At 34.2% G+C, this 9,018-nt stretch overlaps 1 pseudogene; it reads left to right on the forward strand.

Annotated features, from left to right (window-relative positions):
• The first annotated feature begins 4,323 nt into the window (after window positions 1–4,323).
• LOC132164184 (L-type lectin-domain containing receptor kinase SIT2 pseudogene) lies at window positions 4,324–6,720 on the forward strand (annotated as a pseudogene).
• The last annotated feature ends 2,298 nt before the right edge of the window (window positions 6,721–9,018 follow it).

The following is a 9,018-nucleotide window of genomic DNA, read 5'->3' on the forward strand; positions in this document are numbered from 1 at the left end:
ATTGGCTGTCTCATGCCACATAGAACACCTATAGATCACTTGGAGGTTGGAGAGAAGAGAAAGAAGAAACTTGCACTATACCGTCTAGGTTTCAAATGTAAGAATTTAATGTCCCATATTACATGGCCCATATGAAAATTAATTAGACTTTTAATGTTATTTAATTCTAATCTTATAAAATTGTTGGTTAATTACGAGAAATGGTTTCCCATTTAATGAACTCTTGCATTGATGAAGTGGAGTACTTATAGGTTAGGGTTAAATTCACTTTATTCCTTGAAATTTCAGGAATTTTTCAATTCGAGCTCTAATGTTTAAAAATTAGCAATTTACCTCATAATGTTTCAAAAATTTTCAATTCAGACCCTGTTCCTAACTTCCTTCTAATTGAACGGAAATCATGCCACATGCGTCTCATGGGATTTTGATGCTCTTTATTCTAATTTTTCCCTCATTAAAACCTATGAAATTACATAATTACTCTTAATTTCATAAGTTTTAATGATGGTAATTATGTAATTTCATAGGTTTTAATGAGGGCAAAATTGGAATAGAGGGCATATATCGAAATTCGCACGTGGGATGATTTTCGTCCAATTAGACCAAAATTAGTAACGAATGTGTATATTGCTCATTTTTAAATATTGGGGTTCGAATTTAAAAATTACTAAAATTTCAGAGGTAAAGTGAATTTTCCGCTATAGGTTAATAAGAAAACGTAGCGTGATGTAACTTAAGAGGATGAAGTGAGAAAAACTATTTTCTAATGTTTACATGTCAAGATGTCATGAAAATTTGATTGCTAAGAATTAATTTGGTATGTTCTTTGTGAAAATCATTTTCCATAATTTTGATGAAAACTGAGCAGAGTGAACGCAAACGAATTCTGGCCATTTATTTGATTACGGTCAACGATATCCACGTTAAACGTGGTTGAACGATTTTCTGCCGGTTTGCTAATTTACTCGGTAGCCATTAGACGGTTGACTTTTGAGTTTTGACTTGGTAATCGTAGGTGCATGGTTGGTTTTGAGTAGAAACCGCGTGCCAAAAGATTGAATTGTTGTTGCTGTTAAAGATACAGTGGCCCGTGTTACACGGTATATATATATATATATATAAAGAAATTTGTGCTATTTTGTTATTACAAGCATGTGTCTGCATCTTGGACTTATAAAAGGCTCATGGTGGGGGTGTTATGAAAGTAGAATTCTATTGCAGGAAGAGGACGTTGGCATGACTCACAAGCACGAATTCCGTCAAGTTCTGGAGATTATCTTTGCAATAGTTTAATTAAATAATGATGCTATTTTGTTATTAAAAGCATGTGTCTGCATCTTGGACTTATAAAAGGCGGCCGGGTGTTATGAAAGTAGAAGTCTATTGCAGGAAGAGGAAGTTGGCATGACTCACAAGCACGTATTCCGTCAAGTTCTGGATATTATCTTTGCAATAGTTTAATTAAATAATGAGAGTTATCTTCTATTGTTATCCATTTAGTACAACTATATAGTTATATATGTTTATAGTTTGTGTGGTGTAGCAGTACTATCTGGCTATCTGCAGTTATTTTAGTAGTAGTTTAAAGTAGGAGTTTACTTTCAAGTTGTGTTGGAGTTTTACTCTAAGTTTAAGTCGTTATATTGTTCTTATTAAAGGGTGATCAATGAATAAAGAAAAATCAGAAAATTAATCTCGAACATGACGTTTGAAAAAGGTTTTAGGTTGTCTTAGAATGTAAAATGTCTAAGTTCACTCATAACCTAAAATCTATTCTTGTTACATATTCACGTAATAGGGGAGAGTTTTGTTTCGCAAAATTATTGGAGTTTTTTTTTTAAAAAAAAATTCTTTGTTTTCTCCTTTGCATCTTCGCCTGGCTGCTATTTGTCAAATCATTCAATATCTTCTTGGTTCTCTGACAGTACATATATAGATTACTCTTTCAATTCCTACTGGATCTCCTAAGCTTCTTGCCTATAGTGATTGGTTCATATATATATCATATCATGTAAGATAAGATAGCATGGAAGTGCAAGAAATAGGAATAAGTTTCTAAATTTTTCACTGAAACTGAACAATATCATATTAATGTAACAGCACAGAAAGTTATTCGCCCTACATTAAGAAGATAAATTACTTACATGGGGTGGTGGATTATAAAGAGATTAATCATAAGTGTTAAATCACACAATAATTTATTATTAAATGAAACCGAGCTTTATAAATAAATTTAAAGAATTTCAATTGTAACTTAACTAATATTTTTGGAGTGATCGATAGCTATTTAGTGCATATGTGAATAGCGTTTTTTCTAAATCATTACAAATAAAGTGATCATAGCATAAATATTGCTTAGATTTCAATTTGTGACGACCTTGAGAAAGCAATATCAAGAACTAGTTATGTTGTTTTTCTAAATATTGATATTTAATATTCTTTCCATGTTTTTTTCTCAATAATCCTAATAGAAAATGTTGACCCATGAATGAGACCCAAATAACTATAATTTTCTTCCATTTAAAAAGAAGAGGTCCTACAAGGTGGGCATCTAGAATTTCCAACACTCTATTCTTGTCTTTTTTGACATACATATATTTATATTCTAAATATATATATATAAAAAAATAAAAAATAAAAAAAAAAAAAAAAAAAAGATTTTTCCTTCAATTTCAAGACCCAGCTGATATTTATATCCTAATTTTCTGTCAAATTGCCATTTTATTTATTCCCATGATAGACTAGGAAATTATTAGTTTTAATTCGAATTGCTTTCTTTAGATATTAGGTTCTATATTAGTTCATTGTTTCCTTCTTAAAGGGATTCAATTGTCTTTTAAGTCATAAGTTTTATTTAAAGAGTGTTCATTATATGTAAAAGAACAACTCTTAACAATGAAATATTGAAATATGTGAAATTTTTGAATTTTTTTTATGTGTTTATGCTACATGTAGCAAAACAGGTCGGCGGGTTGACCTATTTAAAATCTATAATGACACACGACCCATTTAGGATAAACTCAAACATGACCCGTTTAGCTAACAGGTCAACCCCACCAAACTTGGACACAACATGATAATTTCGCGGGTCACCCGACACGACCCGTTTAGCTTTTTTTAAAAAAATAATAATAAATTTTTTTAAAAAAAAAAAATTGAAAGTTATGAATCGGGTCATAAACGGGTCAATTGACCCATTTATAAAAATAAACAACATTAACCCATTTATGACCTAAATACGTTAAAGGTAAAAAAAATAAAATAAAATAAAAAATTAACAATAATTATATTTTTATTTCACAATAATAACGTGACAGCTCCTTTTAACTTTTAAATTACTTATTGTTAACAAATAAAAAATTAATTAAAATAGTCACATCGACATGCAATATATAGCAACTTTTACGGAATTAAAATGTAATATATAGCAACTTTTATTTATAGAGAATTACTTCTTTTCTTTTATCCAATTTTTTTCTTTTACAATGAATTCTTTTCGATCTTTTATCCACATTATGCCAAACCCCTTGACCTTGAAAGTGATGTTACGCCTTTGACATTTTGGGCGCAATTCCATTCCATGAAACTAACATCCAAAACATCCCTTTCTTTCATATATATATATATATATATATATATATATATATAATTCCATTCCATGAAACTAACATCCAAAACATCCCTTTCTTTCATATATATATATATATGTATGAAGCAAATTAAGACTTTATTCAAGAAGGTACTGGAAAATCAATTTTCTATCCTTCTAGTTTGAAAAAAAAAAAAAAAAAAAATTAAATTAAATAAATGGAGTTTTGACATTGACCAAACCTGTCCTATTTGGTGGGAGATTTGTTTATTTTGATAAATGCCAGGCTATTTGTTTTACCGACAATCTCCAAGAGGTTTTTTTTAAGACAGAAATTTCCTCCAAATAGTTAATTAATTGGATGAATCTTTCAAATTATAGTCATTAGTCAACATAAGTGGCAGCAAGCGTGGTGTTTTTTTTTTTTTGAACAGAAATTTCCCTCAAACTATAATCATTAGTTATTTAATTGGATGAATCTTTCAAATTATAGTCATTAGTCAACATAGGTGGCAACAAGTGTGGTGCATATGGCCTATTTGTTGTTCACATTTTGGCTGCCGGCGGCCATGACTATGTGAACAGTACACAGATACTGCAAGTTTAGCTTAAACAGAAAATTTGTCATGTTTAGTCGGATTTAATTCCCTACCTTAATTATTTGGTCATTAATTACCTGTGCCATTTGTCAGGAGTTTGGGATGTTTAAACAAATAAAAGCCTTCTTCTGTCTACAAAGAGAGTTTTTTTTCTCCCCTCATTTTGCAATGGCAATAGTTCATTTTCTGATACTACTTCTCTATGTTTCCTGTATTTCCTTGGCCCTTGCACAAGATGAAAACGAATTCATCTACAATGGCTTCCTTGAAGCCGATCTGCGTCTTGATGGAATGGCAGGAATCGACCACAATAATGGTATTTTGCAGCTAACCAACAATCTTTCACGCCAACAAGTTGGTCGGGCTTTCTATCAGTTTCCAATAAAGTTCAACACAAGTTCATCATCTCTTTCATTTTCTACTAACTTTGTGTTTGCCATGGTTCCTCATTTGCCAAATCTTGGCGGTCATGGCATTGCCTTCACCATCAGTCCCTCCACAAACTTCACCCATGCTCTAGCAAATGGGTATCTGGGCCTTTTCAATGATTCAAATGACGGCCTTCCAACAAACCACATCTTGGCCATCGAGCTTGATACTGTTCCCGACCCTGAATTCTTAGATATTACAGAGAATCATGTGGGAGTCGATGTGAACGGCATGATATCAAATCAATCAACTCCTGCAACGTATTTTTCCAATGAAGAAGGGAAGAATATAAGCTTGGATCTCATGAGTGGGAATCCAATGCATCTTTGGATAGACTATGATGATGCAGAGAAGTTAGTGAATGTAACACTCGCCCCAACTACAATCCCAAAACCAGACCGGGCTCTGTTGTCAACACCCATTGATTTGTCTGAAATTCTCTTGGAATCCATGTATGTTGGTTTCTCTTCAGCCACAGGTACAATTGGGAGTGACCATTACATTCTGGGGTGGAGCTTTAATAAAAGTGGACCAGCACAAAGCCTTAATATTTCAAGCCTTCCTTCAATTCCCGAACAGAGGAAAAGGAAAGAGAAATCAAGCCCCGTCATCATGATTTCTCTCATAGCAGTTGCAGTTGTGCTTATAACCGTCGCTGGAGCTGCTGTTTACATTTTGAGGAGGAAGAAATATGAAGAACTACGAGAAGATTGGGAAGAGGAGTACGGTCCCCACAGGTTCAGCTATAAGAATCTCCACAAAGCAACCAAAGGTTTCAAAGACACAGAGGTTATTGGAGTAGGAGGGTTTGGAAAGGTTTACAGAGGAATACTTCCTTCGTCTAATCTACAAATTGCAGTAAAGAGAATCTCCCATGATTCTAAACAGGGGATGAAGGAATTTGTGGCTGAGATCCTTAGCATGGGAAGATTGAGGCATAGAAACTTGGTGCAGCTACTGGGTTATTGCCGGCGAAGGGGAGAACTCATCTTGGTGTATGATTATATGCCCAATGGAAGCCTTGACAAGTTCTTGTATAGCAATGAAAAACCAAACCTTAACTGGGTTCAACTCTATAGAATCATCAGAGGAGTAGCATCTGCACTTCTTTACCTCCATGAAGAGTGGGAACAGGTTGTTCTGCACCGAGATGTAAAATCAAGCAATATTCTATTGGATGCTGAATTAAATGGAAGGCTAGGAGATTTTGGGCTTGCAAGATTACACGACCATGGAACCAATTCCCAAACCACCCGTGTGGTTGGGACTGTGGGTTATTTGGCTCCGGAGATTTACAGAACAGGAAGAGCAACCACTTCCAGTGATGTGTTTGCTTTTGGGGCTTTCATGCTGGAAGTGGCTTGTGGAAGGAAGCCAATAGAGCCAATAGAGGGCTTGGGATCGCCTGAACGGGTGATTTTGGTTGATTGGGTGGCTGAGTGCTGGAGCAAAGGAGATATCCTTGATGCTAGTGATCCAAGATTAGAAGGTAATTATATGGTGGAGGAAATGGAATTGGTTTTGAAACTAGGCCTATTTTGCTCACATTCAATACCAGCTGCTAGGCCTAGTATGAAGCAAGTGGTGCAGTTTTTGGATGGTGATGCTGATCTGCGGGAATTACCATATGACAGTGCTTCTTTTGGTACATTTACAAGTAATGAATCATCTGATTTCACGTCATTGCCTTTTTCCCAGGCGTCTGGTCCTTCCATGTCTACCACTGATTCAATCCTCAGAAGTGGTCGCTGATTTGCTGTCTCATCTCGTCTCGGGCATGGGTAGTGAACATAGCACTCCACGTAGGACACTCGGGCAACCTCATGATCCTATTCCACGATACTTGGATATGAGGGAAGCAGCAGATGATCAGATTGCTAAGGAGATTATCAAGGAAGAGAAGGATCAATGCAAAGATTATCTATCCTAGCTGTAGTTCTCTTAGTTGTGTTATCTTTATCTCATCTTATGTATTACGTCTATCAGTAGCTAAGCTCTTATATCTTGTTTTTTCCTTCTTATTATTTCGTTACTAATCGCAGTATATATAAGACAAGGAGAGGAGCAACATAGATATTCCTTGAGAATTGTATTAAAGGTTCATCACGGGTCCTAATTGGAGTTCATTATCAATCTATCGTTCTTATCAATTTGGTATCAGAGCATGGCTACCAACCTGTACCGCATTGAGAAATTGGAATTTGACAAAGAAATGTTGAAGATGACGAGGCATCTTTCCATGAGTTTAGAGAATTAATTTCCAAGCTAGTCTAACGAGAAGGGAAAGTCATCGGCAAAAAAAGACAACAAGGAGAAGGGATCAGTTCATCTGCCAAGAATAACTCTCGACACTCGAGTGGAACCAAGACGTTGAGTGGAGAACAATCACCACCGTTACCGTATGGGTTTCGTTCGGCTAAGCTGGATTTTTTCCGTTACGCGGTGGATGATCCCACAATTTGGTTGGACAAGATCAATACTTTGACTACCAACAAAAGTGTGTGCCTAATATTATAGTTTGAATTTGCAAGCTTGCAGCTCAGGGAGTTAGGTCATTTGGGAATTTTAGATTTAAGCGTTCGAGGTAAATAATTAAACTAAGTATAGAAGTAGATAAATTAATTAGTGAAATTTTGGGGTCTTTGTGTCTCTATGCTGCGTAGTAGCTTATTTATTTTATAGAGAAGAAGATGTAGGTTCTTCTTTTCTTTTATCCCCCACGCTATCTTCTTTTCTTTTGTCAAAAAAGAAAAACCACACAAAAAATTGACCCGTTGAGAAGTGCTGCTTAAGACATTTTGGGCACAATGAAAGCACATGTAGGTTGAACTTGCGCATGAAACCAGCATTTATCATTTGGGGACAAAAAGTCTCTGAAGGTCTAGAACGCACTCTTCAAACACTAAATCAAAGGTCACCTCAAACACTAAATCAAAGATGACCTGTAACTTCAGACCAACAATTGCAATTACCGATTAATATTATGGCCGACAAGTTTTTACATGACTCATAAATTCAACACGAATTTAATATGAAATTAGTAGTTTAGAGTTGAGGGGTTCGACCTGTTTAATTAAATGAATCATGTTAAGGTTACCCTATATAATCTTATACACATGCCACGACATAACTCAAACCCGATATGCGACATTATGGTTGACAATTTTTGACACGATCCACTAACCTAACAAAAAATTAGCGAGTTGGTATTGAAAAGTCTGACCCGTTTAATTAAATATATCAAATTAAGGTTAACCTACCTAATCTTATACCTATGCCTAAACTAGACTTTACCTAGAGACACAGACATGAATTGATAGGACCCCTAACCAACACCTCATAAAGATAATATTGTAAGCTTTAAGATTGAGTGTAAGCTTTCAATTGCTTAATTTCTAAGGTTGACAAGCGATAGCTACCAAGAATTATTTGTAATGCAAGTTGATGTTTTACTTGGTTAATATTATCTATTCAAATTTCTTGTATGAGTATTTGAGAAGGGATTCACAAACTCCCAAATAATTACTCATAAGTGTTCATTTTCTAACATGACAGTGAAAATTAATATTTAATAAAATAAAATAAAAAGTACATATAGCATTATTGCCTCATTAATGAGTAAGTACTTGAGAGTTCCCTTGAGTATTTATATATGAAGCGATTGATATCAAGTATTAAGGATCAAAGTTTCTCACAGGAAGCCATATATAGCATGAACTAAAATAAACTTTCCAAGGTCTAGCTTGTATATGTATGTACATTTCATCCACTTTTTTTTTTTTTTTTTTTTTTTTGAAAAAATACGCATATTCCCCTTAAATTATCATTCTATTGTCAATACCTTATCCCCTCTCAAAAATACCAATTGTGTCAATGTCCCCCTTAAACTATCAATAATATTAATATCTTCCAATGATAAAAATGTCCTTCATAAAATTTTTAAAAAAATATATATTAATATTATATTTAATTAGCATTGGAAATTTTTTTGGTAGTTTATGGCCAATAGGGTTGGTAGTTGGTAGTTGGTAGTATATATACTTTTCTTTTCTTTTTTTTTCCGATGAATACATTTCATTCATGTTGAAAATATTGACACTGGAATTTTTCTTCTATTTTATTTGAAGTGATGTTTTGCATAAGGTTTGAGCAAAGACTTTATAACTGAAAAAATCAAATTTCTATCGCACGAAGTTTGAAAAAAATAAAAATGGAGTATAGACATTGACCAAACCCGTCCTCTTTGGTGGGTGAGACCGTGAGACATGTTGGTTTCGATAAATGCCGGGCTCTTTGTTTCGCCGCGCGCTAACCCAATGAGGTTTTTCTTAATTAATGCTGATGTTTTTCCATTTAGGCTGGATTCATTGGATGAATCTTTCTTTTTTTCTTTTTTTGGTT

This window comes from Corylus avellana, chromosome 8 (assembly GCF_965113065.1).
Source record: "Corylus avellana chromosome 8, dhCorAvel1.hap1.2, whole genome shotgun sequence".
Lineage (NCBI taxonomy): Eukaryota > Viridiplantae > Streptophyta > Magnoliopsida > Fagales > Betulaceae > Corylus > Corylus avellana.